Source organism: Alosa pseudoharengus, unplaced genomic scaffold, assembly GCF_046254945.1.
Source record: "Alosa pseudoharengus isolate Yale_2024_CS ecotype anadromous, Long Island Sound unplaced genomic scaffold, YU_APseudo_1.1 YU_APseudo_1.1_scf_21, whole genome shotgun sequence".
Taxonomy (NCBI): domain Eukaryota; kingdom Metazoa; phylum Chordata; class Actinopteri; order Clupeiformes; family Clupeidae; genus Alosa; species Alosa pseudoharengus.
This window is the reverse complement of record NW_027468674.1, coordinates 16,803,206-16,822,517: the sequence shown is the minus strand read 5'-3', so window position 1 is coordinate 16,822,517 and position 19,312 is coordinate 16,803,206. Positions and strand designations below refer to the sequence as shown.

The window sequence follows — 19,312 nt, the reverse complement described above, 5'->3', positions numbered from 1 at the left end:
ATCTTTCTTCAAAAATCACAATGTGCTTTCAAAACCTTGTTTGACTGTTGGATCAATAAAGACAGAGGGATGAAAGAGAGAGGAAGGAAAGAGAGAGAAAGAGAGGGAGGAAAGAGAGAAAGAGAGAGAGGCAATGGAGTGGAAGAGTTTTAAGCAGCACCCTGTGGTCACGGGGTGTCCGAAGAGCCCACACCATCTGGGAGAGTGGAATGTGTGTGTGTGTTTGTGTGTGTTTGTGTGTGTGTGTGTGCGGGGGTGCTAGACCCTTTATGTGTGAGTGTATGCACATGTATGAGTTTTAATAGTTTTAATGTTTTAACAGTATGTCTCATGGAGGTGTGCATGGGTGTGTGCATGTTTGTGACTGCAGAAGTGACTGACATTTTGTGTATGCATGTCTGTGTTATGTACTGCATGTGTGTGCATGTGTATTTTTGCATGAGTGTTTCACTCGTGCATTTGTGTGTAAGTGTGTGTGTGTGTGTGTGTGCATGCGTGTGTTTGTGTGCATGTGTGTCGCATGGTATGTGTGCGTATGTGTGTGTGTGCGTCTGTGTGTGCCTTTGGTCTAAGGAATGCACAGCATTAATAGGCCTGCTTCAGCTCACTCTGAAAAGGACTCAAGAGAATAGTTAAAACCTTACAGACTAACAATGAGCCATTCCTTACAGTCATCCAATGGCAGGATCCCTCCCTCACACACACACACACATGCACACACACACAGTAGTGCATACCTACCTTCAGTTGCATTCGCTTTTCTTTCTTGCATGTCATGTCCCGTCCTATGCTGACATGATGCTGGTTATGACAGGGAGGCTAAAGTGCATGTGGCTAAAGATTTGCATTGGCAGGCCAAGTGGCGTAAGCTATATAAAGTGAATCTGTGTTAGTATCAGATCATTCTACTTCTGTGTGTGTGTGTGTGTGTGCGCGCGAGTCAGAGAGTGAAAACTACAGGGAAGGTGGTTGTATTTTGCCAACTAGATAGGCAAATGTGTGGGCATTTCTGTGTGTTTATGTCTGTGTGTGTGTGTGTGTATTCAGCAATACACAACCATACAATACAAAGCCTAATTATAGCACTAACATGGCTGGGATTTGCATCAAGATGAAGTTCCAGGAAACAGTGACAAAGTTGGATGAATACATGGCCGATACAGACAATAACAAACACACAAAGTTAGCTATTGCTAAACATCCTCATTTTCTCAAGCCGACAGTGAAAGAAGTATGTGTTCATATCTCCACCTTCACACACACGCACACACACACACACACACAATAACACAAAAACACAGGTAAGACCAATCTCATAAATCTACACATGTACCTTATTACAGTACCATTCACAGCAACGTATCCCATTTCAGACCAATTCACAAATCCCAAAATAGAAGCCCTATTCACAATAGTCTCACTTTCCGCACTCTCACACTCTCAAGTGCAGAGCTATTCAACTTTGGGCGTGTGAGCGGCTGGCTTTGCTCGCAAGCGGATCTTTTGTGTGGGCCAATAGGTCAGCTGATGTAACGTGCAAATTTGGCAACGCTTGCTTGCTGCAAACAACCTCTGCAAGAAAGCTGCGCTGCGCTGTGCAGTCGGACAACAAGACCAATTAAGGAGGGGAAGACCCGACGGGTCATCCACCCCACTGTAAACCGTTGCTGTCTCAGGTGCCATGGCCGCCCGCATACCGAGCCTCTTAGCTGGGGCAACATCTGCAGGTTGCGACCCCACCCCCCCCCCGAGCTCTTTGGATGAGACAGAATGGGACGGGAGTGGCCATCTCTCTCGCCCGCTGTCGCGTCCCCCTACTTAAAGCAGGGTAAATATTTACAGCAGACCCGACTTCCTGGCCAAGGGACCATTAGGAAGGAGCTGAGCAGGAGGCATGGAGAACGAGGGGAAAGAAGAGAAAGAAAGAAAGAAAGAAAGAAAGAAGGGAAGAAGAGAGAGAAGAGAAGGATAGAGAGCAAACATGAGGAAATATAAAAAGAAGTTGAGAGATATCTGGTCAGATGGAAATGTGGAGAGAGATGCTGAGAGACAGAAAAAGAGCAAGTGCAAGGAGTGACAGAGAGAAAAAAAGAGAGGAGAGAGAGAGACAGAAAGGGGGAGAGAGAGAGATAGAGAGAGAGAGATAGAGAGAGAGAGCAAAGTAAGGGTGACGTCCAACTCTGTATTTCCACTTATGGTTGGTAACTACCACCTCCTGACACTCTTTTCCTCTCTTCTCCCCTCAGAGGGAACAATCAGTGCCAAGGGGAATCTGACCCTGTCTCCTAAATCGCAACCCTGCATCTCTTAATACATTAGCCAGACACAGCCTTCTGTGCCTGAGACACTCTGCTGTGTTTACATTCACAATATGTCAATAATAAACACCGGCGCGCTGGCTAGCCAGAAGGGTAATCCCTCACCATACTTAGCCAGGTTGTTAGCGACGGCTGTGTATTGATGGAGAGGGGTTTGTACTAACATCTGGAGAGAGATGAAAATCTTTAGGAGCTTTCTGGAAAACACATTTGTGACCGAGTGGTGTAAATATTTACGCCTTTTCCGATGGGTAAAACAGGATTTTGGCCACCCAGCTGCTTTAGCGAATGAGGTTGAGTCAAGATGACCTTAGGCAAAAACATACGATGAGAAATGCGTTGCAGATATTAAAGACAGCTGTTTGATATCGATCACTCAGCTGCGGCAATTTCATTGAAGTTTTCCTGATGACGTCTTCTCACAAGTTTCATTCCACACACTACGACAAACATCCCTTGTGTTACACACCCGTAAGGAATACTTAACTGACTGATACCCCTGAAAGAAACACACACACATACACAAACCATGGGTCACACATATGCAAGAATCACCATTTCACACTGGTCTGGTCACAAGCATTCATCTCAGAATCACTAACAAAAAGCTCCTCTGTCTGTCTGTGTAAAACACACACACCCACACAAAGTGCTTTTGGGAGCAACTGTACACTGAACAAACGGAATGCATGAGCAGGTCTGTCTCTCTGTGTTGGGGCATGTTGAGCCCATCTGCTCAGCACAGTCAGCTGGAGGTGACGAAGAGGGGTGAGTTAGTACTGTTGACACACACCACAGGTCTTTAAAGCATGCACCTTTTTCTCTCCCTGTCTCTCTCCCTCTCTCTCTCTCTTCCTCCCTTACAGAGCACCCATCTTCACTCATGTCAACAGGGCATTTCACAATTTCTCTCTATCCTGTGCCTCTTTCTATAAAACATGTTGTTCTCCCTTTCTCCGCCTCACTCACTTTGTACAGGATGTCTCCCTCTCCCTCTACTACCACTACTAGGTTGTCTCTCATTCCAAATCTCTCACTATCTATCAAGTCAATCTCTCCCTGCCCAACAGAATGTCTGTCTGTCTCTCTCTCTCGTTCTATCCTGACAGGGCGTATACCACATGTCATCTCTGGGACGGCTTATCCGAGGCTCCATCGACATTCCTCGGCCTATCTACCCTCCCTGCCCCTGGAGCTGTTGATATGGGCCCCAACCCGGAGCTGTACTGAATCCCTGCCTGCCTGCCTGGCTGTCACACTTAACACCTCAACCTCACCCAGGGTCCTGTCAGAGAGAGCATGAAATTATGCATTGAAGTCATATCAGCGCTCCTTCTAGACAATGACTTATGATAGGGGTTGCTGTCCCTGATAGACACCATGTAGGGTATGGTGACACACTAGTGCATGACCCACTCTGACACACGGGGATACACTCACACAAACACACACACACACACACACACACACACAGACACACACACAGCTTAATCTTTCTCACAATCAGTCAACCCTTGCAGACATAGCAATGCACTGTAGGACTATAAAATGTGGCAGTGGATGGAAATAAGATGTCCAGACCATGTCATAGATGCTTAACTAAACACAGTATAATGAATGGAACAAACACAATCACAAGTAAACCTAATGTAATTTGTTTTCATTTGCATTCTGAAACAAAGCCAGTGTGTTTTCATTTTTTGAGGCACTAGGATAAATGCCTCTGCTATAGTTGTAGCATGCCAGGGCTATATGGGGAGTATGACTACCTCAAAAGACATTCTACAGCACTTTGAAAAATTCGCAAGCTGCATTAGGATTTCCCAGGTACTTTCCAAGAGCACCGCCCAAGTGGACACATTTGTAGGTCAAGGTCTACAGTTCTGTCAGGCTGAGTGAGCATAGTCCCTTTCCACTCCAGCCAGGGAAACTATCTCCACTCCCGAGGACGGGGGATCTCGCCCAACCCCAAAGACACACGCGATTACAGTCACCCCAGGAGACCAGCTAGAAGTCCTAGGCCTACGCCCCATCCAAGGAGATTTTCTTTTAAGCGAGGTTATGCGAGTTCGCCTGATAAGAATCCCAAACGAACTTCTATTTGAGTCCGAGTTTGTGATCTTTAAAGCACCATATCAAAGACTGAATGTTTAATGCAAGTATTTCGCATTTCAGAGCTGTAATGCAAGAGGTAGCTTACAGGAAGACTTGAAAGCAGCTCCAGAGTTTGATTGATATGTGTAATTAAAAGCAGATCACAGCCCCGTCAGAGTAGGCCTAGACTATGGCTTGGGGGGCAAGAATGTCGAGTGCATCACTCCAACCCTAGTGAGGAATTGTGAACAGGCAGGGCTGTCATTCAGCGCACACCGTTTCTCAAACTCTTCTGCAAAATTGTAAAACACCCAAGAGTTGCATCACCACAACTGAGAGGTTGGTTCCCCGGGCATAGGATACCTCAACATAGGCTACCTCTCTCAAGCTAGATCCCAACCATTGCAAACTATGTAGCATACACTTACACGACAAAGTAACATAGCACACAAAGACGGCATTTGGAAGAGGGTGGTAATTTATTTTGACAACATAAGCTAGCGTTAATTGATGTACAGCTAGGCTATGCAGGTTACACTACACCCCCTTGCAAATCGTGGACAGCATTACGTTAACACTTTATTTACAGGAAGACAATTAATCTCGGGCTGCTATTGTTTGGGCTAATGGTTTAGATCATTATACACAATGACAGCTGATCGGACCTCTAAACAGCCATTATGGTCACTTCACACACCCACTAATTGTGTTGTAAATAAGCTATATGCTGCAGCGATTTAGCAGTGATCGCTAGTTAATCTGTAACGTTGACTATCATACAGACAAGAGTCGTGTTACTTCTTACCGGTTTAAATTGGAGAAGTATGCCAGGTGGTGAAAGAAAAGTAGACTACATTCCCTCCTTCATGCACGGCGAAGAAGCGATAACCAGCTGTCCAACTGTCAGAAAGGATGTTTTCATTAGCCTCAGCGGGATCGATTCACACCCGCTGAATGATTCAAATTTCAATTTAAGACAAACTGGAGAAGAAAGCCCACACGTGCAAACGGCAAATGTCTTTGTTTTGAGACAAGCTGTAAGGACAACGCCACTTAGCTTCGTGGGAGGAAGACGAAGATTTGGCTGGATTAAAAAATGCACGCTTGGCAATCCTTTAGGGCGGAGGTGGCTTTCTAAAATAGAAGCGTTCAAATCACTCCCTGAACACACCACAGAGAGTGTGGGACACCTCACACATCTGTGGCACTGGTCTTTCCTATCCCTGCCCCTCCAGCGAAGTTTATTTTCCAATCGCGTTGCAAAGTTGAAACCCCGCCCCACTCCTTCCCAGCGCGACGAGTCTCGCAGTCTGGCGGCGGTGGGCAATCCCTCTCGTCAGTCAGTGCACGCTGGGAGCTGCTCGACACAGTATACTACTCTGGCTACGTGCTGATCCGTGAACAGTGATCTAGGGTGACAGTAGCCTAACGTCTGCGGATGACAAAATCCCTGGCTAAAAAAAACAGAGTATAAACTACGTTATACTAATAAAACGATGGTGTTCAATCGCCAAGTGGGCTATGGAACCATGGCATAATTGTCCTGTCTTCTTTTAACTGAAAACCTACTCAGAATAAGTCGTGTGCCACAAAGGAGCGATGAAATTGGTTATTGTTGTGCTGCCATCTACTGCTCATTTTATGACACTACAGGAAGTAATGTCACAGGGCAAGAACTTTGAATAGGAAGGCTACACATCAGTTAGTTAGGCTATTTGGCCTTCCTTTTCGGCGTAGGCTATAAAAAATGTCTGCATGAAGATTAAAAATGAAGATAAATTGCATTCCAATTAGGCCTAGACCTAATGGCCAACTTGATACAAAATGACTTCATACTACCAATGTAAATGTGTTTTTCTGTCTTGAGCAGAAACACAACATGATTTAAGGTGTGAGTCATTTAGTGATTGCATAGTTTATTTTTAAAAGCTGTAAAATAAAACCTTTATATGGCAATTAAAGATAGTTCTAAATAAATAATTAATAGGAGCACTTTGTTCAAATTTGGCAACGTCTCCTGATAAGTGGAGGCCAAAGATAAGAGTTGTGGCTGGTGTTCTTATGCAATAATCAGTTGGGCGTAAGCTGAGTGTGGCCAACTTTGTCTCTCATTTTGTTCTGCAAATTAGGACATGCACTAAGGCATGGGACTCTGAAGTGTGTGCAGTGAAGGGGAAGGAACGTTGTCTACTACACCTTGCCGACAAAGGCTATTGCTTCAAAAACAAATCCTGGTTTGCATTATGTTTTTACAGAATTATCCTACAATTAGAGAGTACATCACATTGCCCTGCTTTATGGCTTTGATATACATATCAGGCTGTTGTGGAATAACTTTCACTTGGTTGTTCAAAAGCTGTCTGTTTTAAGCAGCACTCATGGTCTAGTACCAATAACCGTGGCAAGATTTTAGGCATTATGAAGAATAGAAACAGCATTGACCACAATTGTCTGCATCGCACACAATTGCACCTGTAAAAAAATGGGCTAACACCTTGGTTTATTCAAAACTGGGTGCTCTAAATCCTCCTGAGCGTCAAAAATAATCTTAAAGGAACCGTATGTAAGATTGTGGCCAAAACGGGTACTACAATCACTTTCAAATTACTGTAGAGCGGTGTATCCCCTTCCCCTCCCCTCTGACTGGCAGAGTTGGCAACCAGATGACGAAACACTACTGACTTTGTGATTAGTAGATAGGTGGAGGGTGGCGCATTAGGTCAAAACACAACATGACAACATCAACATCAGTTGAGGGCTGCAACTTCACTTTTTAAATGACAATATCCTGGCCAGACTACTGTTGTCAGTGATATAAGTATTTGAAATGAACATGATTTCTTAATGTCTAGTGACAGGGCAATTTTATGATTAATTGAAATACATTTTTTACATACGGTTCCTTTAAAACCTGCACCTGCCCACTCCCACACACAAACCTACAGATACCCACTGAATAGACACAGTACACTCCCCCCCCCCCACACACACACATTCACACCTCACATACAAACTTACAGACACCCATTCACACCAATGTATTCACTTTCACTCACACACTCTTAGGTATCTCATAGGCGTGGGGTGCCTAGGCCAGTGTTTTTCAACCTTTTTTGTGCCACGGCACACTTTTGACACTTAAAATGTCCCACGGCACACTAACATCCTATGTGAAGAAAAAATAAACATACCATAGCCTAAAACTTCAAATAATACACAGATATGGCCTTATTATGGCTTCTATGCAAGACCTGCTCAATAAAACAAGCACCCTCTGTTTCATTTGTAGGACTATATCTAATTGAACTAGATGTACCGCAGAGCGGTACAAAATATGACCGCCGCCCAGTCCAGCACATTTTTTCCACAAAAAGAAATCACGCTGAAAGGCCTATATGATTCTAACTGTCTCACTAAATTGCATTATCCACACTCAATTCTCACTGGTATCTGCTAGACAACAAGTACCAAAACATGATTAGTTCATAGATTTCACATGTAAAATTCATTTTATACAACCCCACCTCCATCTTGCCTGTTCATAATTCTGAGAAATTCTTGATTGTTTGTGTTATGTTTATGTTATGTGTGTGTGTGTGTGAGTGTGTGTGTGTGTGGGTGTGTGTGCGTGCTTGTGTGTGTGCCTGCGTATGTGCCTGTGCATGCAAGCGTACATATGTCTACTGTGTGAGTATGTGTCATACGTATGATTACTGTGAATGTATGTGTGTGTGTGTGTGTATCTGTTTGTGCACATGTGTGCACATGAAATGGGTTAACATGACCCCTGGAGGCAAACATACGGAAAAAAATGGTCATCCTAGGCCCTACAGTTCTCAAGATATTCACAGAGAACTGTGTCTGCCCTACCCTCCTTTCGGGGGGTCCAGTCCAGCGGGGGGGCTACAGATCAAAACGAAAAATGACGGTTCCATGCTATCCATGTGGGGGTACATGCCCACCAAGTTTTGTGTACCCCGGTCTTTCAGTGTCCCGGGAATCCTTGTTGGTGTACGTCACTAAATGTACACATAAATTATTTTATTGTAAGGCCCCCCATGAACGAAAGTACACAAAACTTGGCATGCATTCGGAGGGTGTCATAATGATCCTACACTTTTAATTTCGTGCAGTTGTCAGCCAGAGATATTGTGATGAAAACACCTAATTTTTTGCTTTTTAATTTTTAACTAGGTGGCGCTATACATGAAATAAGCGGTAATGGGATGGGTTGACATGCCCCGTTAAGACTAACATACATAAAAAAGGTGGACCTCCTAGGCCCTACGGTTCTCGAGATATTCACAGAAAACTGTCTCCGGCCACCTACAGGCCAGTTGGTGTATAGTAACATAAATTAATTTATTGTGTGGCCCCCCATGAACGGAATTCCACAAAATTTGGCGTGCATACAGAGGGTGTCATAATGATCCTACACTTCCAATTTCGTGCAGTTTTGACTATGTTAGGTCACAGATACCTTCAATTACAACACCTCATTTTTACTTTTTTGTGTTTAACTAGGTGGCGCTATACATGAAATGAGTGGTTATGGAATGGTTTGACATAGCCCCTTGAGATCAACATACAAAAAAAAATGGTCCTCCTAAACCCTACGGTTTTCAAGATATTCACAGAAAACTGTGTCTGCCCTACCCTCCTTTCGGGGGGTCCAGTCCAGCGGGGGGGCTACAGATCAAAACGAAAAACGATGGTTCCATGCTATCCATGTGGGGTTACATGCCCACCAAGTTTCGTGTACCCCGGTCTTTCAGTGTCCCGGGACTCATTGACGGAAATTTGGGCATGCGAAAAAGAAAAAAAAAAAAAAAATTCTGACTAAACCTATATGACCGCCGCTTCGCTGCGCGGCGGTCATAATTATTGTTATGAACTGGATATGTGATGATTCTGTGAATACTGGATATGGGGCCCCCGTTGTACAATGCCTGCACACCACAAATAGTGCAATCATACAATCAATGAGGGCATTTGGTTATAAATTCTTGGATGCAACAGTTGCTTTTCTGGACCAGTGAGTGACATTTGGGTAATTTTCTGCGGCACACCTGATGATCTCTCACGGCACACTAGTGTGCCCCGGCACAGTGGTTGAAAAACACTGGCCTAGGCGAACTTGCAGCTGCAGAGCACCAGCCTAGCACAGGCACAGACACAAGCCACAAGCGCTCATACTCTGCTGCTGTTGAATAAGGCCGGCTTTTTCAGTGATGTCAGCACAGCGGCACCTGGGTTTCTTTCACCGTCAACTGCAGTTCTGTGTCCTGAGCCACACGCTCCCACAGCTGCACACAGGAAATGTACGACCGCATGCTGCAATCAGGAGGAGTATGTGACCTGTCGTTTCAGTTTGTTGCCTCTCATTGATTAAAGAAAGTTATGTAGATTTAAAAATAATGGCAAATTTACATTAGCGAAGTCCGTCCAAACAAATAAGATAGGTCATGTGGGCACCTCCAGACTACATATTTAAAATAATAACATTGAAATACATATTAAAAGAATGAAGAATCAGTATCATAACTTCATAATATTTTACAAACTTTTCTATGTATTAACAGCAGACAAAGTTAATGTAATGGATCCCACAACGTTTGAAAACAAACACAGCTGGGAAGATTTAAATGAATAAGTGAAGCCAGACTGTCATTTAGGATGGAATCAATGCTTGGGTGGATATAAATTAATAAATCTCAGTTGTTCTGGGTGTATCACTACTAGACTTACTTGGTATCTGCTCCTTTAGAAAAGTATCGTAAATGATTATATAAACACATAACGTGTGTGATTGCATTCTGGTCAAATGTTTTTGGTAATTTTGGGTAATGTTTGGCCAAAAATAGACTGTGCCATAAACAGGTTCTGTCTGTGTCCTTGCCAATCGGCAATCGCTGGTCCTTGTCACATAACTGGTGACTGTCTGATGAATGAACCACATCTGTAGCTGACCTGATCAGACTGAGAGATCCTGGCAGATCTATTAAATGTGTTATTAATGACCAACATCTGCAATATCGTTTTCCCTTCATCTTTTTTTCTACAACACATTTTGAAATCAGTGGATCAAGTACTAACACCAAAACTGAGTTCAATTGTTATTGTTCACTGCCACCTAGTGGACAACAAATCTAACAGCATGAATAATACAGCAACTTTCTGTGTGATAAAACCTCTTTATTTTAATATTTTATAAAACTAATATGGGTAGCATGAAACATATAGAAGAGTATGTAAAAACAGTGTAAAAAGATGTGCAAATTATACAGGCTTGTTAGGAGAACCTTTTTTCCTGATATACTGGTTCAGGGATGAAGAACTGTTTAGAGATTTGATGGCTCTGCATGTGCTGTTGGGGAAGCGGGAGGTTTTTGTTCTAATTGCACTCAACCTTCTCCCTGATGGGAGGATGGAGAAGAGGGAGCTGGCAGGGTGAGTCTCATCTTGTAGTATCTTTAGACCTTTCCAGTGGAGCTGTAAGCCATAGCTGTAAGCCATAATCATAAAAATTAAAACAAAAAATGGCTTGAAATATTTGACTTTAATATGTAATGAATCTAGAACATATGAAAGATTCACCTTTTGAAATAAATAAGGGATATACTTTTCCACGATATTCAAATTGTTTTAGATGCACCTGTAAAGGAAGGAAAACCTTTCATTCTATTTTTGATGTACTTGATTCAATACACACATAGATGAGGTAGCCACCGTTTAAAGGAGAATTCTGGCGAATTTTCACATAGATCTTTTTCTCGGGGTCAAAAAAACAAAAACAATGGGTTCTACCTAGCTCAAGTTGCTGCAGCCAACAGTGCTAAACTCTGGGGCATGAACATGGGTGTAGCACTGATTGTTTTTGTTTATTTCTGTACCGACAGTAAGCCTACTCAGTGACCTTGAGACACAGAAGTCTATGTGAAAAATCACCAGAATTCTCCTTTAAAGGTGCCCTGCCACACAAAACCGTTTTTACTTGCATTTTTTTAACATGTTAGGTCTATGTGTTTGTGCTATGTCGTGAATGTGAAAATAAACAGCTACCTCCTTCGTCAGCTCTAGCCACTGAAAAGAAATTAGCGGAGAAATCAGGCCAATTACAAAAGCTGGTCAGTCTGACGTGGTATTGACTAAGCTCATTACTATTCATGAGCTTGCCCAGTTGAGACCACGCCCACAGAATTCGTCTAGCTCAGTGACAGTTTTTATGCAGGTTGGCTGAATGTCAACGGGCTTGTTATGCATGAATAGAACTTCAACAATGCACATGTTGCCCAAGAGCCCAGAGTTGAGAATCAAATGGCTTCAGTTTATTTTTTGGAACAATGCCACAACGCTATAATTCGAAATTAGTTCTCTGTTCATCACATTTTGACACAAGACACATTTTGAAGTGACTGGCCAGTTCAGTAGAGGCTTCGCAAAAAGGCTGCTGTTGAAGCCTGGAGCAGTACCATCGCAACAGTCTACGACCAGTGCCTAGCCCGTAAGTAAAACGCTATTGTCAACTCAAGAAAGTGCTATGTTGCTATGTTATACAGGTTTAATGCACTCGCTAGCCTAGCAGGTTTTATATGTGCATTTGGACAATGCTAGCACTCACTAGCCAAGCTAAGTTCATGCCTTGAAGCTAAAATGAGTTGATAACGGCTGTCGCCAAACGGTCATGTTATGGACAAAACCGACTGTTAGCCAATCAAGCAGCTTAGCTCATTGAATATTAATGAGAACCGGTGCAAATTGAGTTGAGTCTTCCTGCAGGCTTTCTATACCACGCTAGAATGGCTTGAAACAAGGTAACCAAGTCATTTTTTCCAAAAAAATGTTACAGTGTCTATGGTAGACCTTCAGACATTACCACAATGTAATGAAATACGTGCAGCAGGGCACCTTTAAAGAAGATTAATATAAATGGAAAAACATTTTGTAAATAAGATTTTCAAGGGGTGCAAATCATTGTTTTTTGTTAAAATATTTGGTTACACTTTACTTAAAGGTATCTACATAAGAGTGACATGACGCTGTCATGAATGTGTCGTAAACATTATAAACAAGTCATAAACATTTATGACATAACGCTTCTGTCAAGTGTCATTTGGTAGGCCTACTTTCACTCTCTAGTCTGCGCATTCATTACGTGAAAGATAATTAGTAGCAAAACAGCGATCAAATATTACATGGCAGTGAGTTTTGTTTTCAAATGTTTTCATGCATGTCTAGAAAACCGGTGGGGAACGTTTAGGAGACAGACTATCGTAAATCCTCAAATTACGGCTGGGGTCTTTTATTTAAGCTGTGCAAAGCACAGCACCTTTATTTGGGGCAGGCTTGTAGAGGCAGCTAGGCCTTTATTTCTTATGTGGCGCGTTTTATTGCAACACATAGGCCTACTTTTCGCTTGTTTCGCTACGCTACTTGTTTTGGAACATCAATGAACACCACTAACCACTCAGTGAGTTGCACAGTTTTAAAAAACTAACGTTAAGGGTTGTTTTAAGGACATGTTTGTGCATGCCTGTATAGGCAGCCACTCTGAAGCAGTAAAAGCGATTCAAAACGAGTCAGAAAAGTCGAGACAGGACCATAATCGTCCAAATTTCGGTGTCCACCACTCTAGTTCAGCGGTTCCCAAACTTTTTTCCCCGCGGACCACCTTCTACATCCTGACTCGGCTCGCGTACCCCCACCATCCAACACATAAAAAAGTAACACATTCTATTGACGCATTCCAGGCATCGTGTTTAATTAGCCGCCCTACATGATAACAAAATCAAAATGTGCAACTGGTCTATGAGCTCTCACGCTAAAAAGTGTGGAGAACCACATTAGAATGGTTAGATAGCATCTCACTGCAGACCACGCACTGTGGCTTTGGGCAGTCTGTCTCCCAATCCACGTGAAGCCGAGGGCTATATGCCTCATCATACTTTCGTTTTCTTCACACAGTCTTTTCTGTCTCGTTCTTTCTTTTATCCCCTGTGCTCCATCTCCACCTTCATTAGTCTGCCCCCCATACCATCCCATCGTTACCTGTGTCCTGCTCTGTTTCTCTCGCTTCTCCTCTTCGACCGCTTTAATTAGGCCTTTTGGACAGTGTCCCTGTTTTTAGCCAGTTTTCCATGTTTACGCAGCCTTCTACCTAGCCTATACTTCAACGAAACTGTGAAAACATAGCCTATTATAGTTTACAAATTATTTCCTATAATTTCACGTTTCCATATCATTATAACCCGATTCGAAGGGACTCAAAGTGCTAAATACCGTTATTATCCAACCAACAATATAAAATTTTAAGAAGAGCTCTTTTAGGAGTTAAACGGAAACAAAATTATTACTAGCCTTTATTTGTTCGAATCTGAGGCCCAGCTATAAATAATCCCGGCCATAATTTGAGGATTTAGGTATGCACTGTGTTTCCGGCATAGTGCAAGCACTAATCTGACTGAAAGTGCACAGAATTTATGCATTTGAGAGCGCTCTCTCACGGCTGCAGACGGTAATGTTTCATGTAGTTCATGTCAGTTAATATAAATTAACATTTTAAAACATGTTCAATTATATATTTTTTCATACTAGCCAAACTATGAAAAAAAGTGTGACCTATAATCCAGAAAATACGGTAAATTTATAATATAGAATTTCTCCTTATGTATTTACAGAGCAAGTTGAGGATGGTGGACACAGTGTATTGTTTGATGAGTCTGAAGGTAATGTATTAATGACTTGTGGGATGAAACTACATTGTTTCAGACAGGTAGTGGCATGATCTTCTTGTCACAGTGTCAAAATATGAATGTTGTGAATGATGGACAAACTTGTAGTGTGATAGAGTTGAAGAACACCATGACAATCTGACAAAAAAAAGTAATAACAATAACAACAACAGTTTCATCGCTAAGTCAAGTGTTTTATCACCAATGTGCCTTAACAATGGTGGTGTATAGGCTAAATGTTGCATAAAAATGGGTTGGTTAATTATTGTGTGTTCTATGGAATCAAATCCTGCCAGCACCCCCTGGTAAACTTAATGTATCTTGCTGTTGTCAGTGTTACTTGTCAGAGTTACTTGTCAGAATTAGCCTAGCTGGCAGTCTCATGCCCATAGCATGGTAAGGCATTAATTGATTGACTCTTTATGGCAAATTTAGGTGATGGTCCTCCTCCCAAGAACCAGACACTGGCAGCATCACCTGTATACACATGCAACAAGTCAAAGAAAGGTATAGTGGCTTTTCTGTTTGTGATAAGTAAACTGAATCAAGTTCTTGGAAATAGATTAAGCCTACAGTTTACACAATCTTAATGTAATGTTATGTAACTATTGTATCTAATGAATCTGATTATTTCATTTTATTTTGAAGGAAGTAAAGGTAAAACAGAGACAGACCTCAAGACAAAAAGGGGGACCAGATTGTGTAAAGGTATTTATTTCTGACAACCTAGGTGGAGGACAACAACGATTATACTGTAAAAAGGTATGTTTTTCTTTATATATAAGCCTGGGTTTTTTCCCCATGTAGTACGCAGACCATTCATGAGAAAAATGTGGCAGGTTGAAGAAATTCATGCAGTTGAAAAACATATGATGAACTTCATTAGGACATGCCGTGTGCCTGGGAAATCTGATTGTGATACCTGCCTGAAATCTGAGCCTCTTCATTTAAAAGCTAGAGATTGGAATCGCATCGATGCTCTCAAGAAAATTAAATGAGAACTACACTGTTAAATCTGTTATTTAGGCAAAAATAGAATGAATCTAGAACTACAGTTCTAAACTCCACTAAGTGTGTTCATCTGATGTTTTGATTTTGTAAAGGAAAGTGATGCAGCTTTTTGTATTTGTATTGTGTGTATATTTTTTCAGTATTTTTATTCTGAGATAACCTCCAAAGGACATTTTGAGCAGCAAGTAAGCTGTTAGGCACTGCCATCCCTTTAAAAATATTTTGATTTTGTGAAGCAAAGAAAAGTGGAGGAAAAAAAGCTACCTGTATAGAGGTTCACTATTGGTCGTGCACAGTCATGACAAGTTATAGGGTTAGTGTTAGGGTTATGACAGTGTCATGTCACTCTTATGTAAACCTAAAGTAAAGTGTTACCAAATATTTTATTTCTTAATGAGATTTTCCTTTTTATGAGAATAAAAATTGCTTCCCTTCAAGGTTGGATTTTTCCTCATTGTTTTCATTGACCTGACAGAAAAATTTCTGCAACTGTAAGCTGCCAAGACCAAGAGATCCTCAAGCAAGCTTTACAAGATAATCTCAGCAGACAATCTTCCAACAATTCTGACAGAAATTGCCCACAGAGAACTTGTGCAAAAGCCGATGTTTGTTATTGATTGTTGGAGGGAAATCACAACACCAAACATCACTCTGAATCATTAGAAGATAACAAAGATGTATGCTAGCAACAACTAAGAAAGCAAAAAGTAGTGGAACATCATCTGCAAAGGTATATCAGGGAACTGGATGAAGAAGACCTCTCCAAGTTTCTTAGATTCTGCACGGGATCCAATTTGATTGTGTCTCACTGTGAGTTTACAGGAATGTCTGAATTCACAAGACGGACATTTGTGCTCAGATATGTGAAATGTTCCTAGATCTATCTGACTCATATGACGTCCTCAAGAGCAATGTCTGGGTGATGGACATAGTGTAGCCCAATATGTGCCCCCTCAGACATGATTGTGGCCATGCTGTTTCAACAATGTAGCCTACCCAAGGACCACTGTCATACTTGACTGTCACAAAAAAGGTGTGCTACTGTTCTTCCACTTTGAAAGCCATTTATAGGTAGGTTGTCTTCAGGTCTCTTTTATTCATGCAGCAAGTAAGTGTATAATGCTACTTCAAACTGTTTTTGTGAACTATGTTCCAGGTTAACAATAATTGCATGTTTACATTTGAGGTACATTGATGATGACACCTTTGTGTATTGAACATTTTTAATAAGCTAAAGTTTCTCACAAGTATGTTGTTTTCATGAACTATGTTCTAGGTTAACAATAATTGCATGTTTAAATTTTTTGAAGATTTTATAGCTATTTGTACTTTTGTATCTCCTTCTCTATTCGTTTTTTTAAAGCACCACAGGCATAGTAGGCTATATACATAAAGCACATTTGCTAATTGGTGTCCAAGTTCATGTGTAGTCGTGTTCATGTTTTCATATTAAAGTTCATCACTTTCATCTGTGAGTTGTCTTTTTAACTGTTCCTTAAAGCAGTGTTTCCCAAACTTTTTTTTCTGGGGACCCACTTTTTAAAAATGACAGACCATCGCGACCCATTTCACTTCAAATCTACCCTGCAACCACCAATATTGTTTTAGGCCACAGGTTCTCAAACTTGTCTATGCCTTCCCCAACCATACATTGCTATAGGATCTCTATAGATAGATCCTGCTTTGAACATGGTTGTGTTGCATTTTGAGCACCTAGTGAAAAGTTGGAAATGACTACTGAAAAGATACGTTTTAATGCGCATCCGAGAGTTTGGGGAAATTCTCGCATGTTGCGCAGTCGTCATTTGTCAGCATAGTAAGCTGTTCTTGTATTTCTAAAAAAAATGTTGTAGGCTACGTTGCTTTGCAGACAAATGGGTTCATAACACTGTGGACGTCAATTCCGATGTAAACAGCAAATAACTCAAGTTGTTATATTGTATTGTTGTATTATATTATATTGTATAGTCGTTATATCAGAACAAGAGGCTTTTGTGCAATAGCCGGAAGAATGCGCCCTTTACTTTGGAGAGAGTGAGGTAGAAAACGAGAGGAATAGTGTTTAAAATGTCCATTTAAATTGTAGCCTAATATAATGCACTGTTGCATTTTAAATCAGAAATAACAATGTTATTAACTTTAAAGATTGCATCTACAATCGAAACTATCTACATGCAAATTTAATGGCCTTATGTCCGGTCTATGGATGTCTGCTTTAGTTGATAGCACGGTCACTAGATTTTAATCGGTAAAGTTGAGGAGCTGGTATCTGTTAATGTTAGTGCAAATAGGCGGATTCATGTCCCTTGTAGTTTGTAGAGCCCGACCGATAAAGGATTTTGAAGGCCGATACCGATACAAATATTTGTTGATTAAAATCCGATATTCCGATATATCGGCCGATATATATATATATATATATTTTTTTTTTTTTTTTCAGAAACACGCAACAAAACATTAACAGATTTCCCTAACATTAGTTATTTGTAGTTATTTATGAGTATTGACTAAAATAATATGATAATGCATTTCAAAAACAAACTTGTTTATTTTTAAATAATATTGTCACAGTGGAACAGAGGAACATCAAAATATATTAAAGTTCTGATAAATAAAATGTATAAAAATAGAAACTTAAGATATGAAACTTAGTTTTTTGAACAAAAACACAATAACAACAACAAGTTTCATAAATATAACTTTGAACTAAGACTTAACAATTACAAAAAATAATGATGACATTATTACTATCATCATCATTTGTATTATCATTAAACAAGATAAAGGTCACTCTTAAATGTTTGAGTGTGCGTGTGTAATAATTAGTCCCTATTGCCTTATAAGCTACCTTATAATTACAATGTCAGCTTGCTTATCCCTTTACCTGCACTTTTAAAATTAATTCCATCAAGCTACATCAAACCATTTTCAATCATCAGTTGCTGCCTGCCTTCTAAAACATACTATTTAGTGATCTAAATCCATTATGTAACTCTGCTGCGGCTGAACAACAGTCTGAAGCGCACACTTGGCGTCATTGGATTTCACACACGTGTAAAGATAACTTTTATGCACAAGCTACGTTTTGCACAAGCTATGTTTGATACTTTTTCCTCTATGTCTAAATGTTCACTCCTCTCACATCTAATTTACATTTTACAATGCATGGACTGTAACTACAGATATACTAGTAATAAATCATTACTTTATTTAGGCAGAATAAGTTCGTTGTGGTTTCCAAGCTCATTAATGTTAACGTTAGCGGTCTTCCACTGATATTCATAGCATTAGCTAGCTTTGTGGTTGGCTAGTCTATGATAAGCCCTAATTTAGCAATGGATAACGTCATACTGCAAATTGTAAAACATACGCTTTCAAAATAACAGGCCGGGGAGAGATGATGCATCTCACTGCTATAACTGTCACGCTATTAAAGAAATACATCTTCAGTCACATTGTCAAAAGTTAAAAGGACAGACAGTCAACTACACTGTAACAACGTAACGTAATTACTAGCTAATTCCGCTTCACTCTCGGCTTATTTAACAGCAGCAAAACTGGACATTGTTTTCACGAATTTTGTCATGCTTATTTGAGTTAAGAGAACTGATGGGGATGTTCTTTTAATTGTTATTTCAAGCAATGTATGTCTCGTGACCAAATCACCATAAACACACTTCACTGATGATCTCACTCGCGGATAACTGGTTCTCTCTGCCCGACTCTGGCTGGATCAGCAGGTTGCAGGATGTGTGCCGCGTTATACACGAGTGTTGCCAGCAAGGACGGTGTAGAGTGCCCTCTGGAGGACAAACTATACAACGCCAACACTCATGACATGGTTGAAGGGTGTTTCGTCCGTTTTTATTTTATTTTTAAAATATTCATTTATCGGCCATTATAAATGCCGATACCGATAGTTTGGAAAATGCCTTATATCGGCCGATAATATCAGCCCGCCGATAGATCGGTATAGTAGTTCGCAATTGCGAGGTACATGGCAGGCGCCCCACAGAACGGTTTCATTTTGAGAGGTAGATATCCATGCTCTGGCACCCCCAATGCGACGTGTTCGTCTCCCAGTTTCATGAGCTTTTATGACAAAACCGTGACTGTGGTAGTTAGTAAGCTGCATCCTAATAGAAAACTGTTAGCTTT

The 19,312-nt window shown here is 41.0% G+C and overlaps 1 protein-coding gene across 1 annotated transcript in view; it reads right to left on the bottom strand.

The window, feature by feature from the left end:
* The window catches only part of svild (supervillin d), a gene marked incomplete in the record, with an annotated part of 80,620 nt that extends 74,940 nt beyond the window's left edge, over positions 1-5,680 (bottom strand). Inside the window, 1 exon segment of the mRNA XM_076298007.1 lies at positions 5,218-5,680.
* Between the last annotated feature and the right edge of the window lie 13,632 nt (positions 5,681-19,312).